The 15710-nt window shown below is 44.3% G+C and overlaps 1 protein-coding gene across 5 annotated transcripts in view; it reads left to right on the top strand.

Moving 5' to 3' along the window:
• Window positions 1-15710, top strand: part of LHFPL2 (LHFPL tetraspan subfamily member 2) — a 144200-nt gene that overhangs the window by 59677 nt on the left and 68813 nt on the right. For all 5 annotated transcript variants that reach the window (XR_005082272.2, XM_037143699.2, XM_037143696.2 and 2 more), the window contains exon 3: window positions 6864-6921. The gene's annotated coding sequence lies outside the window, so the exon portion shown is untranslated. The remainder of the gene's footprint in view (window positions 1-6863; window positions 6922-15710) is intronic.

Genomic DNA, 15710 nt, shown 5'->3' with positions numbered 1-15710 from the left:
CGTGGCAGTGAGGTTATTCCTCTGCAGTGCGTTCGGGAGCCGCCCTCACTCAGGCTCCCAGGACGCAGGCCTCGGGGCTCTGCGTGGCGTCATCGCAGCTCTGCTCTGCAGCTCTGCTCCACCAAAATGCTGCTACCTGCTCACTGGTGTGCGGGTTTCAGGAAAGTGCCACGCGTTGGAGTCTGTAGACTGAAACTTAAGACACAAATGGCTGCGAAGAGATTGCAGCGGCCCCGGGTGTTGTGGTGCAGGCAGTGGCTGCCCGGCCACCCCTCAGTCGCGGTGGGGAGGAGGGAGAGGCGCCGGGCGCCGGCTGGCAGGGTCACCCAGCAGTGCCACCAGAGAGCAGGTCCCGTGGGAGTGGCAGATGGTACCTTGTGTGTTTGGTTCTCTCTGGTGCCCGGCAGGGACTTAGGTGCCCAACAGATGTTTTTCGGCTGGGGTGGGTAAAATAATGGACAGATAAATGCCCTTGTGCGTGTGTAAGATAGTGGGAACAGCAAATATTTTAGACTGGGGAGCCCGGCCTCTGAAAGCCGAGTCTCCATGTCACTGCTAGAGCTGGCCCTGCTTAGATGCAGACTCCCTGTCTCTGCCTTCTTTTTCTTCATTTCTGAAAAATTTCTATTTATTGATGTTTGAGAGAGAGGAAGAGAGAAAAACATGGATTTGTTGTTCCTGACCGGGGTACATACTCTGCAACCTTGGTATATGAGGATGGCGCTGCAACCCACCTTGCTACCCTGCCAGGGCTCCTTTCTCTGATTTCTTTATTTACAGGCAAATCCTTTAAAGGAAAGGCATTTCCAAAATTGTGAGTTGGCCTGTCTTGATGGTGTGACACTTCTGTGCCCTTAACAAGTGTCACCTGTGTGTAGGTGACTCTCCACAAGGGTCTTTGGGAAGCAGGTCAAGCAGGCTCCCTCCTGGACGTCAAGGGGTTTATCACTGATGCCAGCCTGGGAGCAGGGCTCTACGTGATCTGTATTCAGCGGGGAGCAAAAGTCGGTGTATAGTTGTTCGTTTAGAAAATAACGCAGTAATTAGTAAGTAGTAACCCAAGACTAGACTCTGTGTTTCATGTACTCGCAGCTGTAAACCTCCTCTGCCCCTCTCTGCCTGCTGTAGCCTGCGCGTGTTCACATTACCCTGTTTGGAAATTTTAATGAGCGGACTTTCTTTCCTTCTAGTTTTAATCTTGGCATCTGTTTTTTGGAAACATGGGTCTGTTACTCCTTAAAGTTCATGCCCAGATTTTGAACGCAGGCTGCTGAGAAATGTCAGAGACACCGTTTGTCAGCACTTCCCATCCCAGGTTGTCTCTGCTGCCTGTTTGCCTCGCTCCCCACGGGCTGCGCTCACTTGTCCGCCTGTGATGACCGGTGTCTGCACATCTTAAACGACCTGTTCTCACACAGGTGGTTGCTGTGTTTGATGAGGCCTACACAACAGTCACAGCAGTTGCCATCTTGCAAATGATCACATATTTGTGCTGAAGGTTTTTTTTTTTTTCTTAAAGAGCAGGAGGATTAAGAGCAGTTGCTGTGTGGAGGAGGGTTTCTCAGAATTATCTAAAGTTCCCTCTAATCATACACACTTGTCCCTGTCCCCCTCCTCCACCATCCATACTTTAAGGGCATTTTAGGGCAGAAGTTCATGGAGGTTGGTCCAGACCAGGCATTTAGCGGGGCGTCTGCCATGCCCGCCGAGTCATCATTCTGCTTTCTTCTTCTGGAATTCTTCCTGTCATCCTCCTAATAACTCATTATTTCTCTCTTCCTCATACTCTGCTTTTGCCTCTCCCGATGCAGTCATCCAGTTTTTCCTTCAGTAAACATGTATGAGCCATCCGCTCCAGCCAGGCGCCGTGAGAGAGGAGTGAGCAGAGTGCATTTCCTTCTCCAGGAGCTGCCGGGCCAGCAGTTTTACAGGAAGCGGCCAGCAGTTATGTGGAGAAACGTGGTCCCGGCCGTGCGTGCATAATAACAACTGTTTTGATGCACAAACCTGATGTATTGAAAATGCAGTGTGATTGAACCTGACTTGTTGCTGGCTATTCTGTTGTGCCTAGATATTTAAAATTTACCCTATAACAATTTCCTGTTGATGTGATTTTTGAATGAAGTGGTTTCTCCTTCCTTAAGGGTAAAAGGAAGTTTTTGTGATCAACAACATTTGGCTCATAGTCGTTGAGGTCTCTGGAAACTTGAACTTCAGTCATTCCCCCTGTGGCGGAGTGTCAGGGCAGGCCTTGTGGAGGTTCAGTTTCCCAGCCTTTCACACGAGTTCTTCGTTAACGCAGTCCAGCCTCTGGCAGCCTGCCACGCTCTCTGCTTGGTAGACAGCTCCGTGAAATTTGATACTCTCATGTCTTTCTTTGAAAATCTTGCAAGGTTCAGCAGTCCTTCAATGGCTGACCCATTTCTCTTGAACTCCCATTGTCAGACTGAAATGTGAGGTTATCCTGGACCAGCTGTTAGACTACAGTCCGTGTGTTTCATTGACTTAAAAAACAAAAAAAACCTACCAGCCGAGTCTTTGAAAAATTTATACTTTAGAGGCAGAAATGGGACACCGTTCTTTGTGCTTATCATGCTGTCACCAACTTTCTTTAAAATGTGAACCAATTTCCTCAAGCATTTATTGTATCAACAGACTGTAGTAAAGTGGGGTTTGGACAGTTAACTGGTTTAGTTGACACTGGTAAGCAGAGCATTAGGGAGAGTGTCTGCTGCAAATAGAGTACTTCTTAGTGAGGTGGAAGGGGTGGTTTGAGAGAGGAGTAGCTTTTAGCTTATCTCCTTTGGTACTCATTTCCATGCTTCAAGTTTTGGGGACCATCCATGCCCCTGTCCTTGATGTGTAAGTTTGGTGGTTGAAAACCATCATGTCTTGGTTGTTGCAATACTGCCTAGCTGGAAATACCTTGGACTTGGGAATCAGAAATCCTAGGTTGGAGCTCAGATTCTAGCATTTATTCATTGTGTGATTTCACTTTTTCAAATTTCTGGTCTGTAAAATGGGAATAATAAATGCTTTGTCTGCCCTTGCCCCCACTCCAGCTACCCTTCTTCTACTCTTAGTGTGGATCAAATGAGAACATGAATTGCAAAGTGTCATATGACTTCGGTGGGGTTTTGCCCTGGGAACTCCCGTTCTCCACAAAGGTGGGCGTAGTGAACGCTCGCAGGGGTCACGGAGGGACCCTGTTTGGGAAGACAGGTATTGAGACTTTCCCCTCCTGTGGCTTCTTCACCTACCCAGAGGCACCCTGGCCCACTTGGGGTTGGCTCTGTTTACTCTGGCATTGTTTCTTTAGTTAAGCTGAAATTTATCCTCAAAATGAACTTCTGAGGTACTTTACACTCTTTGGTTCTAGTGTTATGGAGTAACATGAAACAATTCAAACTGGTGCATTTCGAGTCATAAAAGGTTATAGTGGAGAAGGGGACTTACAGCTCTGCTTCCTGTTTCCGGCAGTTCTGTTCAGTCAATCAGAGCTGGTGCCCATCCCGGGGGTGTCCAGACAGTGAAAGCCGCTATGGTTTCTCCTCCCGATCGCCAGAGTGGACCAGGAGAGCAGGAGGCACAGTTGGAGCCGAATGGGCAGTCAACATTTTTAACTCAAAAGTAACAGGAATTTGCTTTTGAAAAAAATCTTATTGAGTTTATTGGGGTGACATAATAGTGATTTTCATTTTCTCTGCAGTAGAGTACTTGGGAGAGTCAACCGTGCCTCCCATTTATTGGGCTATAAACAATTTAAATGGCCAGATAGACTACTAACCTATAAAAATGGAGACAAAATGATAAATGATGAAGACAAATAGTGCTAATTTTTATAACTCCCCTGTGTTTAACAGCCAGTGGGGCAAGAACATTAAGTGCACATAGGAAAATGGCAAAACGGGACAGGGCAGCGCGACAACGCCGTGTGTGCACTGCGGTCGCGTCCTCCCCACTGTGAGCCTGCGGCGTCTCCTCGGAGATGGAAGGCAGAGCCCACCCTCTACACGGAGTTCCCTGTCGATTAACGGAAGTGAAAACACAAACAAACACAAGCGAAAAGAGCAGTGCTGGCTTTGCTGTTGGATGCTGTGGGTTCTGTTCTTGACCCCGTTGCTGTCTGGCAGTTTGGCTTCGGAAAACTCAGTCTCGGTGCCTCAGGATTCGCTTCCCCCAAATTTAAAGGGGGGTAAAACTTTCTGCCCGGCCTGTGTTATGTAGTTGTTAGGATTAGATGGGACAGTGTATATGGGTACTCACTTGCAGCCATCTACCTTTCGGGAAGTTCTTTAAACATCTCTGTGCCTGCTTCTCTATCTTTGATTTGGGGATAATACTCATGCCTACTTCAGAGTTTTTGTGGAGAGTAAATGAGTTAATTCCCATCAGGGACATACAGCAGTACCTGACAGTTAATGCCCAATATAACCACTACTGTTTTGTGAGCACTGGAGGGCTCTATGACTTAGGATATGTTTAGTCTACTATATTTGTTTGAAATAACATTTTCTAAAAAATAAAAATTTCTATAACATCCTATAAAATGACCCAACCCAATAACAGAATTGGCATGTTTTATCTTTTTGATCACTTTGGAAGTTTCACAAGATGAGACTTTGTTGTCAGAGTGGCTTTTTCATGATACTGAAAACTTATTCCCAAGTACCGTTTTTTCCTCCAGAATTTAGGCCAAATTCGTGCATTCTAAGAGGCGCTTCTCCCCAGCAGTGCAAGTTTGGTAAATGTTGAGGCAGGAATCAGCGCTTGCCGGTGTAGTCACCAAGGTCTTGGGGTCTGTCTTGGGATGCCCAGAGCTTTGCTTGCATTGGATGTAACAAAAGAGGTTTTTAAAATGTTATCTTTGATTTGGACTGTGCTAGTTCGAGTATCTTTCTGAGCGGTTTCACTGTTAGAGGACACAAAGTGTCAATTGAGACCTCCACTGAGAACAGACCTGGTCCTCGTGATCCCGGGGGCACTTTCCTGGAAGCTGTTTCCCGACAGAAATGCCCATCGTGGTGTCCCGTGACTCTCCCTAAAGGGGTGAAATAAAGTTGTGGGAACTGCTTGGAATTTACCTAGTAGTTAACTTACTGAGAATCATTTTTTAAAAAATAAAATCATAGCTTCCCTAAGCTATTATAACAAAGGACCTTGTGAGTTCAGAATTCTTTTTTAATATTTTTTATGAAGTGAAACCCAATGATTCTTGTGCAGTATCTTCAAGCTGGTTACGGAACTAAAATAATTTCTTCAGACAGAGGGGACTTTGAGCCCTGCACCGGCTCTTTAACCTCGAGTTATAAGTATGGATATGCATGGCCTGATATTACAGACTTTTGTTTTCAAAGTTTGATGACGGGTATATTTGAAAGTTTGATTAGAGAAGATGGGAACTTTCACTGCTTTCTTGTTTATCAAAAGAATTCAAACTATTGAATATTTTCTGTTTGACCCACCTTACATGGAGTAAAAAAAAAATTTCTTTATTCCTAGTTGTGTTTTTAATAGTTCTTGAACCCTAAGCCCTTTATTTCTAAATTTTTATTCATATACGATATCCCATTATAGTCCTAAATAGCATGGTCAGGCTAATCATTTTGAAATGATGGAATTACTTTGAAACATGCAGAAAGCACAAGCTCGTTTTTATCTGCTAGTCGGTTTCTTTTCCAGAGTTTTAGGGGCTGTCCAGTTTCCGTTTGGGAGGTGACGGGTAGACTGTGGACTGTGGAAGGGGTGCTTTCATGGGGTCACGTGGCGGGGAGGAAGGGTCCTGTTTGGGAACCCTGGATCTGTGTGATGCTGGGGAAGGTTCTCCTCTCAACATGGGTGTCCTCACCTGTCAGTGGACATGCTGCCTGTTTGGAGAGGTTGTAATCTGACGCCACGCCACACCTTCCTCGGTGCACCACAGGTTTCCAACTAGTGGTTAACTGTGATATTTTATGTTAGAAATTTGTTCCATTTCTGTTGACTATTTCCAAGCAATTCTGAACAAACATTTTGGGACACATTTTGGGACTTTAGACTTAAAGTTTCTTGAAAGATTTTATTTATTTATTTTTAGAGAGAAGGGAAAGGAAGGAGAAAGAGAGGGAGAGAAACATCAATGTGTGGTTGCCTCTCATGTGCCCCCTACTGGGAATCTGGCCTGCAACTCAGACATGTGCCCTGACTGGGAATCGAACTGGTTACCCTTTGGTTCCAAGCCTGAGCTCAGTCCACTGAGCTACACCAGCCAGGGCATAGACTTAAAATTTTTAAGGTTACCTGAAGACTCTGAGAACACCAAAAGGAATACTTGGTTTCTGAACAGACTGATCAATCATTCAGTTAATTCTTACTTCTCAGTTCCTCTGTTTATTGTGTTAGAGTTTTAATGACCATTTTTCCATTTCTCCAGTCTTTGACATCCTTGTGAATTTAGCTTCTAAAAGAGTTAGCAGAGTAATTAGAAGACAAAGAGTGCTACCAGGATAGTTTTCTCATTCACAATCTCTTAGTCATCCTTAGTTTGTTGCTGGATTATTTGTGCCTTTGTGGTGGTTATCAAGTGCCCTCAAGGGCACAAGTAACGTTTCAAGTTGGTCCCTTTGTGAGGGGAAAGCAAAACAGTGCAAGGTGCGAGTTCTTGGGCTGCACCTCCGCACGGCCTCCCAGGGTTTCTGGTTCCTCGGTGTTTGCCCCTGGTGTGGTGCACCGCTGCCCCCGTAGCTGTGTTCCATTGCAAGTTGAAGAATATACTGCTTGGGAACCGATATTTGAAACATTACATACTTCAAGATGTAAAATTGCATGATAAGTTTACTTTGTGTTTTTTTAAATCCAACATTTTGTTTAATTTGTTTCTCCAGGTGACATTTTTCTGAACTTGTTCACCGAGAGTCCCCAGCATTCCTGTAGATACACTAGGTAAGTAAATGAAATCAGACACTCTTATTGTGTCAGTAATTCTTGGGAAACACTTTCTAGGTAAGTTGGTTGCTACCAACTTACTGGAAAGAGGTGCAGTTTTTGGAGGGCAGGGGTGGGAGGGGTGAAACACCACTTGATGAGCATACACAAATGTGTTAAAGGACCCTGTAAAGTTTCATAAATGGTGTTAAATTTAATGCTGTAATTTCCATGCTTCAAATTCCGATGTAAATTGTTCCATTACTATTCATCAAAACAAAATTCGGGGCTCTGTATAATGGGCATAGCTGACTGGGTTGTACTCCCTTTGGAGCTGTTCCGTGGCCCATGTCACTGTTTGCTGTCCTTTCTCTCTGCAAGGGGAAGCAGAGATGGCCAGTTCAGAGTACTCATTTTATTACCAAGTGTCAGCTGACGGGGAGGAATTGCTTACATAAAAGTTGAACACAGTTGACTAATGGGTGATTTATGATTAACTCTATGGACTATCATTGGCAAAGGTCACTTTTGGAAAATATTAGTAACACTAATAAGGGCTGGACGTGCATTCAAGAAAATCAAGGCCTCGTGGTGAACCGGGACATAGCTCAGGCCCAGGGAGCCAGCATGTTGTATGGTTTGGGACCAGCCAGCACCTCCTACTCAAGAGGGCCTGCCACGTGCGGGGGGTTGGTAGAGCATTTTCACAGACACCGTCTCCTTTGTGGAAAGGGGATCGTTTTAACGTGCAGATTCTAGGGGAGGAAAAACTGCCCCTGTGTCATAAATCGAACTGTTGACTTCTTAAATGTTATTAAATTGTTCTAACAACGACTGCTTGGGTTAGATTAGGAAATTTGGTTCTTTTTGTTTAGTTTTATGGGAACTATAAACACTTACGAGTTATGAAATTAGCTGGGCAAGTTCTTTCTCATGAGAAAGCCAGGGCTGCTGACCTGAGGCAGGTGGGTATCCTGAGAAGGTTAATCACTGGCATTGTTACTGCTGGTCTTTAAGTATCTGTTCCATATTTATTTAGTGAAGGTGAGAGAAACGAATTTTTCCATTAATAAAGACTATTAATAAAAATATATACCTTTTCCTATATGCTGAAAATACGGGATTTGTTGTTGCATCTGATTTTCTGAACCAGGTGTTCATAAACCTGATTAAAACTTAGCTAATAACACTATCAGGCATGGTTCGGACCTGGCATTTCAGATGCCCGTCAGCCAGGGGACCCTGGGGTTGGCAGTGGGGCCTGTGTTTCGCTCGTGCCGTTCTGTGAGAGAAGGCAGTCTCCGCAGAGGCAGGTCCGTGCTGGTGAGGATCGTGTTTACTTCTCGGAGGCCCAGTCTGCACACACGGAAACAGGGCCGATTGCATCTTGCCCCTTATGTAAGGAGTCTCATGTTCACCCCTGAGTTAAGTGGCTCCACATTTCCGATGTGTTCCAGTGATGATTTAGTCCCCCATTGTGGTTGTCACCCTGGATTGTTGCCAGGCTGGCCTGTTTATCCAGCTCTGGGGAAAAGCCAGTTCTATTCCACTGGTGCCTTGAGGAGCTAAGTCATGTTCACCCTTAAAATCCCCCTCGCTGATGATTGAACCAGATAAAACAGCCTGCTTGGTGTCTTTTTTACTTTTCACTGTGAATTCACCCCATAGAAATACAATGAAACGTGACCAAGCCAGACAGACACAGGAATGACAATTGTGAATTTACAGCATCTGGATTACAGAGAACGCCGACCTAACTTGCTAAATTAGCCCCCTCTTTTTACCGTATTACTAGAAATATGGACATACATCCTCACGGGCATGATTGCTGCCTAGATGTTTACTTTTGACCAGTGTGTGCATGAAAGAGGAAAGGAGAATACAGTTAAGGTTGTCAGTGTGCTTGTTTCACGGCTGTGTCCTGGGTCTACTGCCGTGCATTGTAAGAGGTGGGAGAAGAGGATCGGACTCAGGATCATCCTGATCTGGGTGTGAGTCCTTCCTGGCTGGTTCCCAAGGTGATAGTGGTGAGGTTTCCTAACCTCTCTGATCTGTTCCTTTGTACCTGGTACCAAGAAAGACACGCCACTTTCCTTGCCAAAATGTTCCCATTGCAAGTACTTGGTCTGTGACGCCTGCAGCCCTTTGAGTGGTGAACACGACAGATGCATTGCCGCCCTCGTGTGATTCCAGGCTGGTTAAGTGGGTGGAGTACACTGTCCAGTGTTATAAGCTCTACTCAGGAATTAAGCAGAATCCATATTTGTGTATTAAACAGAAGGCTTTATCAAATTTCATAAAGAATCTTTCGCTAAAGAAAGGTGGCTTTCATTGCATATAGTTTGACTATTTTTATTTAAAAATAGTCAAACTATAAAAACTAATTTTTAAATTTTAGTTTTAGAGTATAAAATTCATTTCCACCGGCACTAGGAAGCAGGTAACTGGGGAGGTGTAGCACTTAATAAGAGAGGGAGGAACGGCCTTCCACCTTTACTGAGGGTGAATTGAATCAAATATGTGGGCTCTGGGTAGGAAACTGATAACTTAGAGTGGAAACAAGACTATGATTTTTCAGGATTTTAAAAAAGCAAATCAAAGTAATTAAATATATTAGACACTTAAAGTGACTGCAGTTCTATTTCCACGTTTGTTGCTTGCACGTTGACAGTTTGCCTTTTCCCTGATAAGGAGTTCTGGCTCGACCTGTGCCTGCCGGGTAGGAGTGTCCTGAGGATTCTCCCCGGCAGGAATGCTCTCTTCCTGCAGAAAGCTGCTTCCCTGGGTAGGCCCTAAACTTCCCGAGGGCTGGTCTGAGTCTTCCGTTACCTCCTTGATGCACAGTACAGTGTCTGATACATGGTAGGCACTCATGAGTATTGGTTGAATGGGTGGAGGATAAATGATGCTTAGCTTATAAAGCTGGTTCTCTGATGTTTGTGTACCAGTCACTTGAAGAGACCACCACTATTTCAGACGCTGTAGGCTTCCCAACATGGTGCCTGACACATGTTATGTGCCTAGTACATGTTGGGCAAATGGAGGAGTGAATGTGGGTTTAAGTATAACTCCCAGTTTGTAAAGGAGTGTTAGGAGTATGACCCGTGTATAAATGCGAAAGCCACGAAAGTTCTTTGAGCAGAGAAGTGAAGTTGAACAGTAAGAAGGCACCACAGGTGGCAGATTGACCAGAGGCCAGGGGACCAGGTAGAAGGGCGTCACTGGCCAGAAACAGGGCTGGAGGGAGTGGTGGGAGGGCAGGGGGGGGCTCACTGGTAAAGCACTTCCCAGGGTGGGCAGGTGCCCATGGGTTAGTGTTGGACAGCAGCTGGGGCAGCTCTGGCAGAGGTGGGATTGCAATAGATAAGCTTTAAGTTCCCGGAACTTAAAGCTTAAGAGAATTCTCATGTAGTGGCTTTCATTGTTTTGAGAAATAGGAAAAATCATTTGTTTCAGAGGGGAAGTGAAGGCAGGGATGAAGAAGAATGTGTGCTTCCCTCCTGGGAAGGGGACTCTTCTTGGGGCTGCTCTGGCCAGTGTCCATGTTCCTGTGACTTCTGGTCCTCTGTCTGATGGCTTGTTCCCCAGGGATTTCAGGTCCTCCGTTCAATGGGATTGGTGCACAAGGATGTTCTGGATCTCACATCAGTAACCATGCAGTTTTGTTTTGGTCAGAAGTCAGTGTCTATGAAAAAGACTACACACAAATCCCCAGCAGGTAGATTTGGAACGCCAGCTGGTCCTCCTCCTGTTGTTCTGTCTACATGGAGAAATGTCCATAATTCTTACATAGATAGCTTTTTGCTTTAACAATCCACTTTTAAATTGCTTTTTGAATGGGAGGAGGTGAACTGACCCCAGCTGAATGGTGTGGAGGTGTTTCCCTCGTTGTCACTGTGAAGTGTGTTTGTGCTTTTATATGAGGCTTGTCAATGTAGGTAAGTAGGAGCAGTGTACATTTCATCTTGGGCCCTTCCTGTTTCCCAGGAATGCTGAGCCACGGCAGCCCTGCTCACCACCGAGCAAGGCTGCAGTGCGGCTCAGAGGTTCCGAGATCCATCCCCCATAAACACCGTGTCTGCTCTGAAATTTTGTCATAATTTCCTACCGTAAATGGACTTCTTCTGAACTAAATACTGATTTAATCTTCATTTCCTTTTGGTTTAATTTGATAACCAAAATAAAGTTTGTGTAACCCTTCCCCTAACTTGTGCTCTCACACGGAGGGCAACCACTAGTTATAACATTAGGGTGTCAAGCGACCTATGAAGACAGGGTTGCCCCCGACACCCTTCTGTACCTTGTGTTACCAGAGCAGCCTATGGAAAACTCTTAAAAGTACTTGGCAAGCTCAGATGGACTTGGAAGTGTATCTGATTTTGATCCAAATTATTCTATACACACAGCCAAGTTGTGTTAGGAAATGGACACTTCCTGTCGTTAACTCACAGCTTAGGTCATCTCTTTCATGTAACAGGCAAACAGGGCTGAAGCTCCACTTTAGCCCCCTAGTGTGACTAAGTTGAAAGAGCTGCTTCCCCTCTTGTTTCTTCACCACCGTTCTCTCTTCTTGCTTCGTTTTCAGACTCTATCCCTGATTCAGCTGAAGTTCAATTCGTTTTTTCCCCCTTTTGTTCATGGAATAGCTATGGATTAGAAAGACAGTCAACCTAGGCTGGTGGTCAAGTGCTTTCATGGGCTCCTTATCATCATTCAAGGTCAGGGTACCTAGTTTATTGACCATTTACACTCACATCAGGTACATTTAAGTCTGTCCTAGACATTGTCAGGCATTTTGATGAGACCCTACGTGCAGAGAGAGCCCCTGGGGCAAACCCCCAGGGGTTACACTTTTCTTTAGCTGCTGCAATATTCTGTTATTTGCTTCTGCAAGCAAAGATGGGTTTTCACCTGCCCAGAGGTCACATTTGAGTCCTCCCTAGTGTCCCTGGACGCTGGTATGTATACCCTTGAAGCCAAGCATCGGCCCTTATGTATTTATTATTAAGGCTGAGCTAGAATTGTCAGAAGATGTTTATGTGTGATTTTCTCCTGATTATCAAACTAATCTCTGTCTATAAAGAAAAGTATTAGCATTCAGAGAAAAATAATCAGGCCTCTTCGGGGTCACCACTGTCAGTCCAGAGGCCGAGTCCCTAAGAAAGCCCTTTGTGTACCTTCTTTTCTTCATGTAGCTGAGCTCTTACTCTGTGTAAACCTTTATGTTCAGTTACTTTTTTGTTTAATATTGTATTATAAAATTTCCCGTATCATTAAAAGTTTCTAGTTAAAGAATTTCAGTGGTTTGATATTTTATATTATGTTATATATTTAAATCATTTTCACCTATTTTTGACAATTAAGCCATTTTCAGATTTATTTTAAGCCATTAAACATAAACTGCAAATAGCCTTTTATGACTCTCTGTTCAGTTTTTAAAATACCGTATATCTGGGCAAGTTTGGCTCCCATTGGCCGTGTAAGGGTTTTGTTTTCTCACACCCTTCGGGTCACTGGATCCTTAAATCTGGACAGTTGGGGAAGTGAGAATGGCTCCTCATCTTATTTTTTGCTGTTTTTATTACTAGTGAAATTGAACGCTTTTCCTAAGTATTATAGAATTGTCATTTGTATTTTCTTTTTTGTGATTTTCTTTTTATTTTTTAAAATACATTTTGTTGATTATGCTAATGCAGTTGTCCTAATTTTTCCCCTTTTATCCTCCTCCATCTGGTACCCCCATTCTCTCCAGCAGTTCCTCCCTCAGTTCATGTCCATAGGTCATGAATATAAGTTTTTTTACTTCTCCATTTCCTATACTGTTCTTAACACCCCCCCGTCTATTTTGTACCTACCAATTTGTGCTTCTTAATTCCTGTATCTTTTCCCCATTCTCTGCCTGCCCCCTGCCAACTGATAACCCTTTAAATGATCTCCATAATTATGATTCTGTTCCTGTTCCGCTTGTTTGCTTAGATTGTTATTTAGATTCAATTGTCGATAGCTGTGAATTTATTGCCATTTTAATGTTCATCATTTTTATCTTGTTGTTTTTCTTATATAATTCCCTTTAGCATTTCGTATAATGATGGCTTGGTCATGATGGACTCCTTTAGCTTTACCTTGTCTGGGAAGCACTTTATCTGCCCTTCCACTCTAGATGCGAGCTTTTCTGGATAGAGTCATCTAGCTTGTAGGTCCCTGCTTTTCCTCACTTTGAATACTTCTTGCCAGTCCCTTCTAGCCTGCAAAGTTTCTTTTGAGAAATCAACTGACAGTCTTATGGTAATTCCTTTGTAGGTAACTCTCTGCTTTTCTCTTGCTGCTTTTAAGATTCTTTATCTTTAGCCTTTGTCATTTTAATTTTTATGTGTCTTGGTGTGGTCTTATTTGGGTCCATCTTGTTTGGGACTCTGTGCTTCCTGGGCTTATATGTCTACTTCCGTCAGCAAATTAGGCAAGTTTTCTTTCATTGTTTTTTTCAAACAAGTTTTCCATTTCTTCTCTTCCTCTTCTCCTTCTGGCAGCCCTGTGATCTGGATGTTGGTGCATTTGGAGATGTCCCAGACGCTCCTTAGCCTAGCCTCAGTGTTTCGAATTCTTTTTACTTGCTGTTTTGATTGAATGCTTCTTTCATTCCTTGTGTTTAAATCTTTTATTTTATTCTCAGTTTCATCCCCTCCACAGTTGGTTCTGTGTAGATTTTTCTTTGTTTTACTTAATGTAACCTTCATTTCTGTGCCTGGGTCTTTTTTATGTTGTTGAAGTACCCAGTGAGTTCCTGGAGCATCCTGATAACCAGTGTTTTGAACTGTGCATCCGATGGGTTGCTTACCTCCATTTTGTTTAATTCTTTTTTTTGAAGTTTTGTTCTGTTCTTCATTTGAGTCATATTTATTTTTGTACTAATTTTGGCATCCTCCCTGTGTTTGTTTCTGTGTATTAGGTAGAGCTGCTTTGACTCCCTGTCTTAGTAATGAGGCCAGTTACTGAAAAGCTCACCTGTAAGTTATGGGGTGAGGCCTTAGGTAATCACCTGGGTGGGGCAACCTATGTCAGGGCTTTGTGGCTCTGTGCTGGGGAGGACTCACAGAGGGGACAATGCCTCTGCCTGTTCTCTGGAGTTTTGCCAGGGCAGAAGCTGTCTTGCAGCACATACCCTGTTGTCAGTGAGTTCACTTTCTCCCCGTGTGCCACTGATGTCCTTCTAGCTGTTGCCCTGGTGCTGAATCCCAGAGAAGGTGGGTCTGCATGAGTCCTAAGTCCATTGTGCACCCTTTAGAATCTTGTAATTTCTTCTGTCACCTCAACCCCCACTGGTTTTTACATTCAGAAGTTATGGGGACTTATCTTCCTGGTGCTGGAACCCTGAGCTGGGTGGTCTGGTCTGGGGCTGGGATCATTCGCTCCTGAGGTATCTCCCCCGATTTTAACACGCTGCACTTGGATGTGGGACTGCCCATTCCGTGTCTCTGTGCCTCTGTGCCTCTGTGTGTCTCCATGCATCTCCGTGCATTTCCATGTCTCCCCATGTCTTCACCCCTCCTACCCGTCTGGGCAAATGTGGCTTCTTGAAATCCTTGGTTGTCACGCTTCCATACAGCTCGATTTTCTGACAGTTCTGGGTGATACTTGTTTTGTAGTCCAGTTGTAATTTCTGCCGTAGTCATATGAGGAGGTGAGGCATGTTTACGCCTCACATCTTGACCAGAACTCTCTTCTGTGATTTTCTTTGTCATTCTTTTTAGGTAAAATTGTCATTTATGATGACAAGTTTGTGATCTTGTTCCATTTTTGTAGAAAGGTTTCTCAGGGTGCGTAACTTTGCACATACTGTCTTCTCAGTAATAGTTAATTGCATAGAAACTGTCCTATATTTTAAGGGGAAGTCAGTTGTGGGCGTGTCAAAGAGAACACACTTGAAAGTTCTAATGTGGCTTCTTGGTTGGACTGTCAGCATCGGAAAAGTCAGCTCTGCCCAGGGAGCACCCCGTCCTCCCTCACCCTGCCGCACCCTGCTTCCTGCCCTGGCACTTCCGTCAGCACCCCCTCTCTGTCCGAGGCAGACCTGACACAGCCCCTGTGGACAGGGAGCTAATAATCAACAACACAATGGCGCATAAAAAAGTGTTCATTGATCCCAGGAAGTGATTCTTACCTTTTCTCTTCTCCTAATATTTCTTGTCAGACTGGCTTAATGATCTTGCCTGTTCCTTAATCATTGTTTCCAAGTCATCCTTGATTCTCCTCGACTTACTTCAGCTGCCACCCACAGGCCAGCCTGCCCCAGACTGAACTCTCCTCCAGGCTGCAGACCCTTAGAGCCAGCAGCCTGGTGGGGGTCTTCCCCTAGTGTCCCACTGGCACTTCTAATGCGGTGTGCCCCAGACTGAACCCACGCCTCCTCCCTGACTGGGATTATTCTTTATTAGCTAGCTTTGCAACTTCACCTCCCAGGGCGCTCAGGCAAGAAATACAAATATTTTCATAAGATTCTTTCAGGGAGTAAAATGAATATTTTTGAGAATGAAAATACGGTGATTGTCTCCTAAGGCTTGAAAGACTTTATTAAGATAGAAAAATATCCTTCCCCAGGGGTACATTTTTTTTCAGGGGTTATTGGAAATATGGTGCTGGGAAGAATGAAAGGAAATTTAATACCATGGAAGTTGGAAACAGCCAATGAAATTGAATTCGTTTTTAGAACACATATAACACAGTAACTCCCGGAGATTTAAGGCAGCTCAGTTTGCTTCCTGAGACTATCAGACTCTTTGTGACTCTGACACAGAAAGGTTCTTCAGCCC

This window comes from Artibeus jamaicensis, unplaced genomic scaffold (genome assembly GCF_021234435.1).
Source record: "Artibeus jamaicensis isolate MK-2021 breed Jamaican fruit bat unplaced genomic scaffold, CSHL_Jam_final contig_373, whole genome shotgun sequence".
Classification (NCBI taxonomy): Eukaryota; Metazoa; Chordata; class Mammalia; order Chiroptera; family Phyllostomidae; genus Artibeus; species Artibeus jamaicensis.
Note: the sequence above shows the minus strand (reverse complement) of the source record. Positions and strands in the feature narration are given on the sequence as shown.